The 15,124-nt window shown below is 46.4% G+C and overlaps 5 non-coding genes across 5 annotated transcripts; 1 reads left to right on the forward strand and 4 right to left on the reverse strand.

The window, feature by feature from the left end:
- Positions 1-1,690: 1,690 nt before the first annotated feature.
- Positions 1,691-1,762, forward strand: trnae-uuc (transfer RNA glutamic acid (anticodon UUC)). Its single transcript has one exon. It is a non-coding gene; the product is annotated as a tRNA-Glu (tRNA).
- Positions 1,763-2,920: 1,158 nt separating this feature from the next.
- trnad-guc (transfer RNA aspartic acid (anticodon GUC)) lies at positions 2,921-2,992 on the reverse strand. Its single transcript has one exon. It is a non-coding gene; the product is annotated as a tRNA-Asp (tRNA).
- A 5,905-nt stretch (positions 2,993-8,897) lies between these two features.
- trnaq-uug (transfer RNA glutamine (anticodon UUG)) lies at positions 8,898-8,970 on the reverse strand. The gene has a single exon. It is a non-coding gene; the product is annotated as a tRNA-Gln (tRNA).
- Positions 8,971-10,038: 1,068 nt separating this feature from the next.
- LOC148632548 (U5 spliceosomal RNA) lies at positions 10,039-10,154 on the reverse strand. Its single transcript, XR_015934301.1, has one exon. It is a non-coding gene; the product is annotated as a U5 spliceosomal RNA (small nuclear RNA).
- Positions 10,155-10,547: 393 nt separating this feature from the next.
- LOC148632549 (U5 spliceosomal RNA) lies at positions 10,548-10,661 on the reverse strand. Its single transcript, XR_015934295.1, has one exon. It is a non-coding gene; the product is annotated as a U5 spliceosomal RNA (small nuclear RNA).
- Between the last annotated feature and the right edge of the window lie 4,463 nt (positions 10,662-15,124).

The following is a 15,124-nucleotide window of genomic DNA, read 5'->3' on the forward strand; positions in this document are numbered from 1 at the left end:
TAAAATTGAAAGTGCTGCCGTGGCTCATTGGTTTAGGGGTATGATTCTTGCTTAGGGTGTGGGAGGTCCTGGGTTCAACTCGCGGATGAGCCCTTGTGTGTTCTTTTTGTCCTCGTCCACAAGACTGGGAACTGATATCCACATCACCTTGCAGCATCTGCTTATGGCAAACGATGGAATGTGACTAATGACTGAACGAGCCTGGTTAATACTCATCACGTGGCACAATGAGAGCGTGCAGTCAGCTGTCCAAGGCAGCAACCTCATTGCTCGTTCAAAAGAACACGTACTGAAAACTCATCACCACTATGTCGTAAATGAGCACCGCGATCGCTTGTTGTCATGCGTCCTTACTTGGGAAATGCAGAAGCAAAAACTGCCCTCTCTCAGCCACCGAAGCGTGTGCGGCTCGCCTTGCACTCTCTGCGCCTCGCATATTTATGGAGCTGTCTGCTCTTCTTTCTGTTGAAGTACGCAAGTTACGGGGCGTACTGCACACTATGATGTGCTCAATGACAGCTTTCAAGATTTGAAAACTATGAGCTTGATGGCTCAAGTCGAACGAATGTGGTTGTTACGCAATTGATGATCAAACGCACATATTCTAACGATTCGTGAGAGTATGTTCTAAAGGTCCCTGGCTCGATCCCGGGTTTCGGCATTTTGTTTCATCGCGCCCTTTGTTCCTCTCTCCAGCGCCCTCTGCCTAAAGTGACGCGTCCCTTTCTCAGCCCGAAACGCAAGCGAGACACCAGCAACACTCCCTACAGGTTTCCGTAGTGTAGCGGCTATCACGTTCGCCTAACACCTGAAAGGTCCCCGGTTCGAGACTGGGTGCAAACAGCCTCTTCTTGCACGCTGCTGCACTTCACAGAGGTCTTAAACCACCAGTCATTTGTTCCCAATGTATTTCCGGTGCCTTCATGCACTCTTGTACCAAACGCATGTTTCTTCTGTACCTGGAGCCGATCATTTGCAATTGGGCTGTCCCGACAGACCAAGACGAGCTCTGTCGGCTCAAAAGCAGCGCAACACCTGCGAGAACAACAGAAAGATTAGTACCCAGCGGGGGCCTCTTAGTGAGCCCAAGATCTAATCAAGAATCGACTCCAGAAACAGGGCTTGGCGCATTGTTCCATACTCCGACCACTCTTGGTGTAAACAGGTCCCCCCTGGTCTCTGCATGAAATGCACTTTCCTGCGTTTGCTTTGGTGTAACTGGCTTCCCCTGCATGGGCGAATGTGAAGAAGATCCTTAGTAAGTCATTGAAGAAACCCGAGAAGAGGTCGGAGTGGCCTCTGTCGTTCATCAACGATCCAGTCAGGCAGTACTCCTCTGTAAAGCGCCGTTCGTTCACATCGATTGGCTTTTTTTTGCCTTCATTCATGCAAGTAGTAAAAGCAGACGCCCCTATTCTGCCGTGACCCGGATTTGAACCAGGGTTGTTGTGGCCACAACGCAAAGTACTGACCACTATACGATCACGGCGAGTTACCGATACACACGTGGCAGGGCGGAAAAGGCTGTGCTCTCTTCGTGTGACATAATTCGGAAAAGTCCTGACGTTGCATTTCAACTGAGCCCCAGTATACATCGACCCTTCGACACTCTGAGTGACAACTCTCTTGCGTGTTTTCTCATATTTATGTCGTTTGCTTGCATGATGCCCGGAACAGCAGAGTTCTGCATTCCCATATGGTCTAGCGGTTAGGATTCCTGGTTTTCACCCAGGCGGCCCGGGTTCGACTCCCGGTATGGGAACGTGTCAATTTTGTCTCCTGCTTTCCAAAAGATCAGCACTGTGTACGAAGAAGCCGCATTAAAACTACTCAACGTGCAAGACGTGCGAGAAGAGGGGGCGCTTGTTTCCAGCCGAAACTTCTCGCGTGTGAGACGAGCTGACCATCGCTGCAGGAGGTGGGAGGGTCACTCTGGTAGACAGGGCTGACCTTAGGCAATAGGATTTATACTCTCCAAGATGATATTTGCACTTTCTGGAGAGGCGATTTTCTCCACTTCAGTAGCCTGATTTCGTCGATTGCGTGGAGAGGGCTGTAGAATGTGGCGCCGTCTTTCCTGCTCCGTCCATGACAGGCGTGCTGGTCTCTGGAGAGAGAGCACGGTCCATCAGCGCACCCCAATAAAGGCACTGGAAGCAGCTGAATCGCATTGGCGAAGCTTAGCGCTGGGCCGCTGGGCACATCTGACCACAGTTTCCGTAGTGTAGTGGTTATCACGTTCGCCTCACACACGAAAGGTCCCCGGATCGAAACCGGGCGGAAACAGACCAGACTTCTTCTGTCGCCACGCACAAAAAGGGATTGGGGATTCGGCTAGCGCTGTGATCGAACAGACCCACTCACCTCTTAGTGTGGCGGGATCTGCACAGTGCATGTCGCAGCGCATCCTGCTTTCACTTCAATGCGCGTCCTGATGTACCCCGGTCTCCCGCGTGACAGGTGGGGACAGGTGACAGGTCCACGTGACAGGTCCTATACTAACGAGGAAGACATCACTCTCTCCGACCCCCGGCATCGTGTCCCGACCCACCGTGCTGGTAGCCGACTCGTGCTGTGATTCCTTTACGGAGCAGAAATGACAACCGAGGAGCCGAGAGATCATTTCAGCATTTCACGTCTGAACGGAAAACACAAACGACCAACTCGGAATGATTTGCCTTTGACGCTTATCAAAGCGTTCTTTGTGCATCGAACAGACCCACTCACCTCTTAGTGTGGCGGGATCTGCACAGTGCATGTCGCAGCGCTCCCTGCTTTCACTTCAATGTGCTTCCTGATGTCGAGTCGTGTGCCGTGCGGAGGCTCTGAAAGCGAGAGCAATGAAAAGGTGCACGACGCTGTGTTAGAAAACAGAGAAGTGAAAGGCAGTCCTTTCTCTAAGGAGGTAAAAGAAAAGCTACTCCCCGTCGGGGAATCGAACCCCGGTCTCCCACGTGACAGGCGGGGATACTTGCCACTATACTAACGAGGAAGACATCACACGCTCCGACCCCCGGCATCGTGTCCCGACCCAGCGTGCTGGAAGGCGACGCGTGCTGTGATTCCTTTATGGAGCAGAAATGACAACCGAGGAGCCGAGAGATCATTTCAGCATTTCGCGTCTGAACGGAAAACACAAACGACCAACTCGGAATGACTTGCTTTGGACGCTTTTCATAGCGTTCTTTGAGCACGACGACTGTGCCGCCTAGCAGATACAAATGGGTTGTACAACTTTGAAGTAGCAAATGGAAGAGGGCTAAGCCTCCTCTCTTTTAGCCCAGGTTCGATCTGTCTCCCAGAATCACCAGGGCGCACGCACACACACACACCCGTGCCGTTGAAGTACTCTGCTTCATTTCTAAGGGCAACTCAACATTCACTCCTACCCCGAGTGCAGAAAAGACAGCGTCTGCAGCAACAGCAGCTCAGGTCTCTGCACAGGAGCTAAGCTGCCCCCATCTCCTCTGCTCTGCGGCTCCTACGGAGTGGAGTCCTGCCTGGAGCCGTGTTTGCAGGCGGCGGCTCCCCGCACCCTGTCTGTGCATCGTGTCCAAGAGCTCCTGGGAGGAAGAGAGAGCCCTCCCACTCGAGGGCTTTTCCACGGTCTGTGTGAGGAGGGGCGGGTGTGTCCAGCAGCTTATCGAGCGGAAGCCTGGGGCGGCGGAGAGCTGTGATCGTGCAGACCTTGAGGTGTGCACGACCTTGAGGGGGCCGAATACTTTCGCAAGGCACTGTATGAGTTCGGAAAACCGTCTTTGAGAACACAGACGGAGAGATTAGAGTGGTCGTGGCCGTCAGAGGTGAAATGAGAAACAATCCCTCCATTGGGGCCCTCTTTTCTGATCGCCCTATCATCTCATATCGCCGACCACCTAATCTGCGTAACCTCCTTGTTCACAGCTCCCTTGACCGCCCTCAGCAACCATCCACACCAGGCACTTTCCCTTGCAAAAGAGCTCGCTGTATCACCTGCAAGTACACAGCCACCACCACACTCATTCAAGGCCCCTCAGGACAATTCCGGATCACCCAGACAGCATCTTGTACCTCCAGCAACCTTATTTACTGTATCTCTTGCAGTAAATGCCCAGCCATCTACATTGGGGAAACAGGAAGGAGACTCGGAGACCGCTTCAGAGAACACGTCAGGGCTGTGAAGATTAAAGATCTCTCCAAGCCCATTGTTTCTCATTTCACCTCTGACGGCCACGACCACTCTAATCTCTCCGTCTGTGTTCTCAAAGACGGTTTTCCGAACTCATACATCAGAAAGACCACCGAAACTAAAATTATTCTGCAGCTAGGATCACACATTCTCCCTTCCCTTAACGACAGATTACTGTTCTTTTAAATTTTCTCAATTCATTGGAAGTTTCATTTCACACCTCTCTGCACCCATTCTGACTTCACACCTCTTGATTGGCCTCTCTTTCTGTCCCCTGGTCCCGCCTCTCACTCCTCCTCCCTCTCAACCTTTGTTCTCCCGCTACTTTACCTTTGCCTACTGCCCTGTCTCTCTCACACCTGAAGAAGGCTCCACGGCCGAAACGTTGTGTTCTCTTTCTTCTTTTTTTCAGCATGGAATAAACCTATTACTTGTTAATGTAGTTAGTCCATAGTCAGCAATCTAAACTTTATTGTTAAGCTTTAATGATTGATGTTGTACCAGTAACCTTTAGAAATACTATAGTACTTCACAAATGCTTTGTGTGTTTGGAAATCTTTTGAGTAAAAGCCTTATAAAAATAGGTTTAGTTTTTACAGGATATCACAAAGAAATAGGATGGTATAATTCTTATAATTGCTTAGTGATTGTATTTGGAAGATTATGCACTAAACAGACTTCAGGGATGCCAGTGGATCATTGTGCTATTTGGAATTATTCCAAAAATCAAGTGACCTCTTTGCTGTAGTATTTTTAGTATTATTTATTTAGTATTAATAAAGAATAGATTTATTAAAGTCGTGCAATGTGCAAGCGGGATATGTAAAATAATTTAAAATAAAGTTTTTTATTATTGTTATAGAGAAACATGATCAGATTTTCCCTGGTTCAGAAAAAAGACGATTAAAATCTGTAATATTTCCACTTGTATGTCATCAGACATTAACGAGTACAACCCCCCTCTCTGCCGGAGTGCTGGCTGTGACGAATTAAACCAATTTCACAGGTATTTTCAAAGTAGGAAGTACAGTGTTAACTAGTAGATGGCCTCCTCAATGAAATCGCTTCAACATGCTAATGCGTTGGTGTAACAGTCCGGGCGTGGCAAGCTTCCAATGTCAACTCGACTCGATTGGAAGACAATGAATGTATTTTAGCCCTAAATGAATTAATAGCAAACATGGTTTACATAAAAGACATTTTTCCAAGAAAGTTTATAATAATACGATCTATAGTTGAAATCTGAGCCTAAATATAAAGAAAAAAGCATTTTCAGAGAGCAATCACGCTGTGTTTATGTAGAAAAAGCGATTAGGTTTATGAGCAATCTAATTACCTATTCGCTTAAAACGCTATATAAAATAAAGTTTATTTAAAGATGAATGATAAGTGTCGCAGTTTAAATAATTTTCGTAGTAGGGCTTGGACAGATTCCAAGTGCATTTTTGCAATTTACGTTGCATTGTCCAATGTGATGTTGTAATACAGTTTAGAATACAGTAAGTCTAAACTGTATCAGCTTTATTTATGGGTTGCAATTTAGAAAAAGTCAAAAACTGCACTCAAAATGCAATTTAGAGCTTTCTGGCAAGAGGAGACACCCAAATTATAATGTAACATGCCACTGTTTGTGCATGAACAAAGTTATACTGCAATTTTCCTTAGATACGCGATTAAAAAAAATAATTTTTTGAATCCCCGGCCGAACACATTCCATAAGAATCAGCGCTTTTATACAGTATATCGCCTTTAAACACATATATTTAAACACGCGTTTACGATTTAAATCAAAACGCGATTCAAATCAATATAAATGTTTATTTTGTAACGCATAGGTGACTATTCATTGTTACTAAAAAGACGTAAATTCGATCATGTTGTGATATTTAGAAATATAAATTTGTTTTGATGCGAGTGAGGTTTTATTTAATCTCTGACCAAGGGAAATGTTTCATTTTTTCAAAGAAATGTTTGTTAAAAATTAAAGTCATAGTTCCATGAGATTCAACCACAGACCATGTGACATAGGAGTCAGGAACCTAACCCACAGCACCACCAGCACAGTCACATGCTGAGGGCTGAAAAAGCACTACAGAAACATTATCGACTATAAAATAATGTAATTAGGCACAGAAGAAGTTTACAGCACAGTACAATAATAAATGCTGACCATGACTTTAGAAGCATACATTACCTTACACTCAATTTAAACACAAGCTGTCTTTAGCCCTCTAAGCTGGTTCATACAGAAATGTAGAGAACCAGGCTCAGAACACACAGCTTCATTAGCGAATACATATGCAGAACAACTAGAGAAGATGTTTTACAGAGGATGGATTTTTAGAAACATCCCATCAGTGACATCACTGAAGTCAACTCCTAGGTAACTGTCGTGTGCATAGTTTCACAAGAATCAGACAAAGGTTTAAGCATCGCTTATTTTAGATAAAACTGCAAAAAAAAAACAACAACCCATAATGTACTTCTTTGCGGCTCTGTTTGCCCAAATCATATATTCACAACGTGAAATTAGAAAATAATATTACGTAACCAAAAACCGCAATATGGAAACAGAACCTGTGTAATTGTTGACAGATGATGTACTCGTAACATTTTTACAAGACGAACTACAACATTTAAAAAATGACTTGTATATACTTGATATCTCTAATCAATCCACTGCACTGCATTAAAACAAAACGAAAGCTAAAACGCCCTGGGCATACCGTTTCGCGCTTCTTATCAGTTGCTCAAAAGCAATTTGACCGTATGAAATGCATAATATAAACCTAGAAACATATACGTGAGGAGTATTTACGTAGTATCGGTGTTAAGACATACCTCTCAAATACTGTAAATCAAGTTAAAAATATCTCAAGACCGATTCTGGTCATAATGAAACCATGTTTCGTGTATGTTTTCTTTAAAGTACCAAGACCAGTCATATACTGTATATTTATGTTCCAAAATTAATATCGTTTATGGCCTTCACACGCGTTGCAGTATGCTCCTATTCTTTTTATGCTCAGGCACTAAGATTTCCCTTCAGTGGTAAAATTCCATATAACTATTCAATACTTAAACGGGCACAGTTAAGACATTAAATATACATATACATATATATATACAAACTGTATACAGTACAGTTTGCATACGGTAATATGTTTATGTTCTTAAATCAATCTCTTTTATGAGCATGTGAAAGGCATGGTGAATCGATTCTCAAAAATTACTGTACTTTGCATGATTGGAAAATAATGCGTGATTGCGAAATGCTGTGGTGTTACTTTTACAAAGAAGGTCAGTGAAAAAAATAATGTGGACCAGGGCAATACTTTGAGTTTACAGCTTGTCCAAGGTCATTTATTATTAATACTATTAGTACTATCTTCATTAAAGACTTTGATGGCTACAGCTCAAACATGAGAAGTTGAGCTTTATTAGCTCCACCTTGCGGAAATTCCGGATACTATTATTTTGCTAGCGGTATTTACCGGTAACTCGCGGTATTTACCGGTAACTCGCGGTAGACTGCGTACAGCGTACCGGAAAATAATGCAGTATCGCCCGCACATTTTGAATGGCTGCATCTGTAGCAATCATATTGTAGCAGACACTCATTTGCCTGTTTCACAAATGATCATATTTTACTAGAGATTCTGTTTGGGATACGGATGTGCATTCTGACACCAATCTCTTACAAAAAATGATTTTACCTTATCGCGGCTTTGCCCTTCTTGCCTCTTTGGACAATATTTCCATCTTGTGGTCGTTGTTGGTAATGTCTAGACAATATCTCCATCTTGTGGTCGTTGTTGGTAATGTCTTCTTATAGATAGATACTTTATTGATCCCGTGAGGGAAATTGCAGTGCAACAGCAGCTTAACACACACAACACAGCCACAGTGTAACGAATTATATAATAATAGTACAATACTGTATATATACTGTATATATATATGAAACAGAAATAGAAACAGAAACAGGAATCGCTTACTCACCTGGAGAATCTCTGTAGGAATATATAGCATTTATCAATGGAAATAAAAGCTGCTTTAATACAGTGCATGTTCAAACTCAAACCCTCAGCTGCTGTTCTTGTTTGTTTTGGGACAAATTGCAACTGAGCATCGCATGAGCCGTTACGTACCCTTATCTGTTTGGCAATTTCAAGGGAGGAGTTAGGTCAGAATGGGTAGGCTGCAAAACAACAAGTAAAGATTTATTCCAAGATGAAACGTTGTGGCGGTTTTCTTATCTTTTCAGCATGGACTAAACTTTTACGTGTTCCTTATATGCTATATATGTATATATTAGCACCAATGTCGTTCTTAAAAACTAACATGAAATTGTCAGGGACATTCAGCTATATACAAAGACGAGACAGACAAAGTAATAATTCTGTATTAACGTGGCCTACATATTGACGCAATGATCGAACTAACTGACGTGTTCTGATTCAGATCCCCTGCAGTTCATGCCAATTAGAACAATAGCAATGCTGAGTCCTCCCCACCCTACTGAGCACAAATTCAGCTGCTCTCCAGTTCTGTTCTGCATGTTTTTTCATTGCAATTGAGCTCGGAGCTGGAGATGATCTCCATACAGTTCTGTGTTAACTAGCCCGCACTTGCGTGCTAATTTACGGGTTGTGGCAGATGCTTTTCTATAGTTCATATACATGACGGCAACCTGTTACCGAGGAACCTGAGAGGTTTAAAAGCCTCACGAGCCAGGAAGGACTCGAACCTACAATCTTTTGATCCAAAGTCAGACGCGTTATCCATTACGCCACTGGCCCATAGAACACGCGCTTGCACTCCACCACAGAGAGCTCTACACTGCTACTAGTAGTACACTTCCCCATCTAAATTTTCACAGCAAGAAACTTGTGTTTCCTACTATTTTTATCAGGTTTAAAATATAATCTCCTTAAAACAGAAAAAGTGTTGGTGTGTCGTGCTGAAATTCTGATTGATTTTGAAATCAAAGAAAAAAGGTTTTCTTCCAAAACACTGTGAAATTGTCACATCTTGCAGACAATAGGTGTATTCCATGTTGAAAAGAGAAGAAAGAAAACCATGGAGCCTTTTACAGGTGTGAGGCTTCTTCAGGTGTGAGAAGACCTCACGGCCGAAACGCTGTGTTTCCGTTCTTCTCTTTTCAGCATGCAATAAACCTATTACTTGTTCCTTTGCAGCCGAGGCATGCTGACGTAGCTACCCAGCTGAACATCTTGCAGACTCTACAGTACTTCTCTCCTGTAGAAGTAAAGCAGGGCTTGCTGGGTGAGCTTTTGCTCCGGTAAATTAGGTCACGTGTCATGTTAAATCACTTCTTCTAAACACAACATTTGCTGGTGCTAGCTTTCCCCATGAAAAGAGACATTTCCCTTACAGTACATGACATATCGTTTTTATTCTATCAATAAGTATACAAATAAAACAAAAGAAAAAATGTTGTCGCCAAAGAATGCACAGCTCTGTCGCCTTGGGGAGGTGTCAAGGGCATTGAGCTCCTTGGACATGAGAAGTGCCAGATAAATGCCATTTCTCATCATTTCTCTTGGCGTCAGTTCTGCTATTAAATGGGACGGAGGCAACAGGCTCAGAAGGCATGTAAAGTGCACACCGAACGCAGATGTGTCTGTAAAAGTGCGGTCACTGTGCCGGAAACGACGCACTCTGGGAAGCCGCTATGCAGGCAAGGTCCCAAGATCCCCTGCGGCCGGACACTTCCCGCCCCCCAAAGAAAAGAACGCCAATCAGACGGCCGGAGACCGAGGACTCGCGGAGCAGACGGCCACAATCACCATTACAAGAGCAATTGCGAACGTGCTTGTTTTCTCTCTTTGACCAACCCAGCTGCGACCCACCCGAAGACAGAGAAGCACAAAAATTGCATGGAACTCATTCATGCTCCTCTCCACGGAAATCTTTAGTAAAAGGCAAAAGATTTGTACGAGAAGAAGAGAAACCAGAGTGCGTGGCTGCACAGCTGCAGGAGCCCAGGCCGCCTTCAAGGCCTCTGCCCTGCCGGTCGTGGTTGTCAATACACCTGGACTTACAAACGAGCCAGTGGGGCCCGTTCAGCTCCGGGCTCATCGCCTGCGGCTCACGGCTTGCGAGCGTGCCCAATCTGTGCGATAACTCGGAAAACACCCGGCCACACTGTGCCGGAAACGACGCACTCTGGGAAGCCGCTATGCAGGCAAGGTCCCAAGATCCCCTGCGGCCGGACACTTCCCACCCCCCAAAGAAAAGAGCGCCAATCAGACGGCCGGAGACCGAGGACTCGCGGAGCAGATGGCCACAATCACCATTACAAGAGCGATTGCGAACGTGCTTGTTTTCTCTCTTTGACCAACCCAGCTGCGACCCACCCGAAGGCAGGGAAGCGCAAAAATTGCATGGAACTCATTCATGCTCCTCTCCACGGAAATCTTTAGTAAAAGGCGAAAGATTTGTACGAGATGAAAAGAAACCAGAGTGCATGGCTGATTAAGGCCATTTAAGGCCTTAATCAGGCAATTAAGGCCCACACCGATCCTGAGCCTCAGAACTCCAGGCGCAATTAAGGCCCAAACCAGTTCTGACCTTCAGAACTCCGGGCGCAGTTAAGGCCCACACCAGTCCTGAACTTCACGGTAAGGGTCCAAAACCCGTTCAAAAACTCCACGCGCAATTAAGGCATAAACCAGCTTCGAACGCCTGTACACAATACCGCGGAACCCCTGCCAGACCAAATTCTGGGCTTACAGCAAACAACCCATTACATACACCGGTGTCTTCCCCGGGCCAGAGGAATTCAGAAACTCACGTTTACTCCGTCATCTCGGGCGATTCTCGCAGGGAGCAGAGATTTCCCAATCGGTCAGAGAGTCGGGACTTTTAAATAAAAGAGGAGTCCTTACCTCTTAGTTATGTGCGCGCTGACCATCTCTCCTGCCGATGGGAAGTTCTGCGCCTTCTGGAGCATCCGCTGACTACGCCAAATTTGTTGTAACAGAAGAAATAAGGTTCTTGATCCCGAGATGAAGTAAAACAGATGAGTTTATTGCATGCAAGGAACAATAAAGCCGAAGTCTTGTTTCCCGCAAGAAACAACAAAACCGAAGTATTGTTCCCCGTACTGTTACAAACTTTTGGGTTATATAGTGTTTTCTTCTCCGTTTCTGACGTCACTCGGTCTGATGGTAAAGAGGGGGGTTCATGGTATTTGGCCAGTTTACGATGTTCTGGACAAATGGTCAGTTTAACATTACACCCAGGGGGGTTCCTAGCTTGCATCTGCAATCCTTATCAGTTAACCCCCCTTTCCTGCCATAAACCCCAGTTTGTGACTTGAAAGTCTAAACCCCCTACAGAAAGGATTAAATTCAAACCCCCGTCTCCACATCTTTCTTCAGTATCTTAATAAAGTGAAGGAGCTGCCCCTTCGCCAAGGCGGTGTGGGGCAGAATGGACAACATAATGCAACTCCTGGAAACGAATGCGGTGCTCAGCTACCAGTACATTCTGCTGGGGCTGGCACCTACCGGACTGGACAGGGGGACGCAGTTCCTGATGTGGCTGCTGCTGTCCCTCACAAAGAAAGGCCTGTGGGACGCGAGAAACAATCTCATCCGGCACAACAACAAGTGGGGAGCGAGGGAGCTGGAAGAGAGGATCCTGGCGGACCTCAGGAGGAGGATGAAGCGCGGCGTTGCTAAATGGGGTTTCCCCACGGCAAAGGAGCACTGGAAAGGCCTATGGACCCTGTACAGGGATTAATGGTTTACAGCAAGCGGTAGGGTTTGGAGGGACTCTCATAATAGCGCAAATCCGCCCACCCTTGCAAGGATTGATAACAGACAATCACCGCCGTTCCGCCGATGTTTTAATTTTGTGGAGTGTTATCGTGTGAGACGTTTCCCTTTGAGATGTGTTTTTTTTTCGGAATAAAGTATATTTTATAAGAAAAAAAAAAGATTGTACCATAAAGATTTCCATGGAGAGGACTATGGTTTCCTGCAGGACTATGCCGGTAGGAGGACCAGGTTCCACAACTTCAAGGGGCTGTGTCGAGGCGATCCACAGTACTGTCAGGACCAGCCCTGGCAATTTTAGGATTCCCATTCTGGAACATAGATGAGGCACATGGTACAGTTCCACTATAATTTTGAATATATTTTCCTAGCAGGACCTACAGTACAGTACCTAACTACCTGCAGCTACAAAGGGGCACCCCCCTCTTTGATCGGGTTTGGACGTTTAACCCTATTCTGTGTTCTCTGGCGCCATTTGAGGTGGGCGATACAACCGGAGGTGGTTGCGATGCACCCACTTGTAGACCAGAGATTACCTTCCCTTCTCAATCTGAATTCGATAAGCTACCGGTGATACCTTATCGACAATCCCGTGGGGTCCTGTCCAACTGGGTAAGAACTTCCGGGCCACCCCTGTGGGTTTGGCAAATTGGAAGTACAGGACCTTGTCTCCTACTTGGAGTTCCTGGTTAACTGCCTTTCGGTCATAGTATGCTTTCCTACCCTCTGCACTCCTTCCCAGATTGTTCTGGGCAAAAGCAAAGGTTGCCTGCAGATGTGCTCGCAGGTCTGACACATACTGATGGGCCGTAGCAGCCCCCGTCGTGCTCAGGTCCTCCACCCCATAAAGACAGTGTAGGGGAAGAGTCATCTTCCGACCTGTCATCATCTCAAAAGGTGGGACCCCCGTAGAGCAATGGGGCTTACCTCGGATGGCCATCAGAACCAGGGGCAGCTTAATGTCTCAGTCCCTACTGCTGTTGGAGACAAACTTTTTGAGCATACTAACCACCGTTCGGTTTGCCCTTTCTGCCTGGCCCGAGGATTGAGGGTGGTAGGAGATATGCAACTGGGTCTTGACCCCAAGCATATTCCACAGGGTTGCCATTACTGTAGCTGTGAAATGGGTACCCCGATCCGAGACCACGGTCAGGGGGAATCCCCATCGACTGAACACATGGTTCACCAACAGCACTGCAGTTGTCTCTGCCGTGTCGTTGGGTGCTGGGAGGCACTCAATCCATTTTGTGAATGCACACGTAACAGTGAGGAAATATTTGTTCCCTCTGGATGACCTCACCAGCGGCCCCACCCAATCCATTTGAAGATTGGACCAGGTGAATGTCATGCCCTTTTTCTGGAGTGGTGCACGGTGCAAGGGCCGTGATGGTTGGAACTGGCTACACGTCAGACACCCCTTTACATACGCGGCGATGTCTTGGCCCATGTGAGGCCAGAATGCCACCTGCTGGATAGTGTCGTATGTAGCCTTGATTCCCCGGTGACCCCCACAGGGTTCGTCATGAGCGTGTTGGATCATGACCCCCCGATGACAGTGGGGAACTACCCACTTTGGGACACCTTGTGCAACTGGTACACAAACCAACAACCCCTTTATAATTTTTAGGTTGTCTTTCACCTCTGCCAGCTCCTTCAGCTCCAGAGACTGGCTCAGCACCTGCTCCGAAAGAGGTTGACGCACTGGGTCAGCGATATGCTGATACATTTGCCCAATTGCTGGGTCCTGTTTCTGCATTTCCGCAAGATCGGTGTTAAAACCCTGTGACCCAAGCACTACAGATTGAGGGTCAGCTCCGACATCCTGTCTAGCCCTGCTTCGGGTGACCGCCTTGACCTCAGCCACGAATTCTGGGGGTAGCCATTCCTGCTGGAACTGCCAGGGTTCACCCTCTAAGGTGCCAGATTTGGCCAACCGGTCGGCCTCATCATTCCCGTCTTTGTCGGGTCCCTTCACCTGGGAGTGTCCCTTCACCTTCCTCCAGTAAACCATCATTCCAGCCTCGGTCGTGAGCTTGTCACTGGCCAGGAACAACTCTTTGTTCTTTACTTCCTTGCCCCGGGCATTTTTCATGCCGTTACCCTTCCAATACGGAACGTGAGACACGAAGCTATGTCGGGCGTAGTTTGAGTCACTACAGATGACAAACTGTTTAAGGCCATGTGTCAGGGCCTGCTGGAGGGTGATCAGCACCCCAGCTACTTCCGCATACTGACTAGTCTTTGGTCCTAGCTTATAGCGGGTCGGCCCACAGGGAGTATTGTCTTGCCAGACTACTCCTACCCCTGCTAGCACCTGCTGTTCGTGGCGAAAAGAGCAACCATCAACATAGGCCATGGGTAAGCCCTGGCCCACGTTCTCATCGTAGTACCGATGATTGTTCGGTAGCTCAGCAGCGGGAATTGTTTCTGGAGCTTCCATGTCAGTGTCACAGCCGTGACACACTTGGCCCAAAGCCAGGCCCTGTCCCAGGTACATTTTCTTGCTCTGTGCATAACGTACCTCTATCTCATAGCCTTGTAGGGCCATCATTCATGCCACAATCCTGTTATTTGACACCCTGCCCGCTCTCACGGCCGAAACGCTGTGTTTCCGTTCTTCTCTTTTCAGCATGCAATAAACCTATTACTTGTTCCTTTGCAGCCGAGGCATGCTGACGTAGCTACCCAGCTGAACATCTTGCAGACTCTACAGTACTTCTCTCCTGTAGAAGTAAAGCAGGGCTTGCTGGGTGAGCTTTTGCTCCGGTAAATTAGGTCACGTGTCATGTTAAATCACTTCTTCTAAACACAACATTTGCTGGTGCTAGCTTTCCCCATGAAAAGAGACATTTCCCTTACAGTACATGACATATCGTTTTTATTCTATCAATAAGTATACAAATAAAACAAAAGAAAAAATGTTGTCGCCAAAGAATGCACAGCTCTGTCACCTTGGGGAGGTGTCAAGGGCATTGAGCTCCTTGGACATGAGAAGTGCCAGATAAATGCCATTTCTCATCATTTCTCTTGGCGTCAGTTCTGCTATTAAATGGGACGGAGGCAACAGGCTCAGAAGGCATGTAAAGTGCACACCGAACGCAGATGTGTCTGTAAAAGTGCGGTCACTGTGCCGGAAACGACGCACTCT

The sequence above is a fragment of the Lepisosteus platostomus genome, unplaced genomic scaffold (assembly GCF_059453375.1).
Source record: "Lepisosteus platostomus isolate fLepPlt1 unplaced genomic scaffold, fLepPlt1.hap1 Scaffold_60_H1, whole genome shotgun sequence".
NCBI classification, from domain to species: domain Eukaryota; kingdom Metazoa; phylum Chordata; class Actinopteri; order Semionotiformes; family Lepisosteidae; genus Lepisosteus; species Lepisosteus platostomus.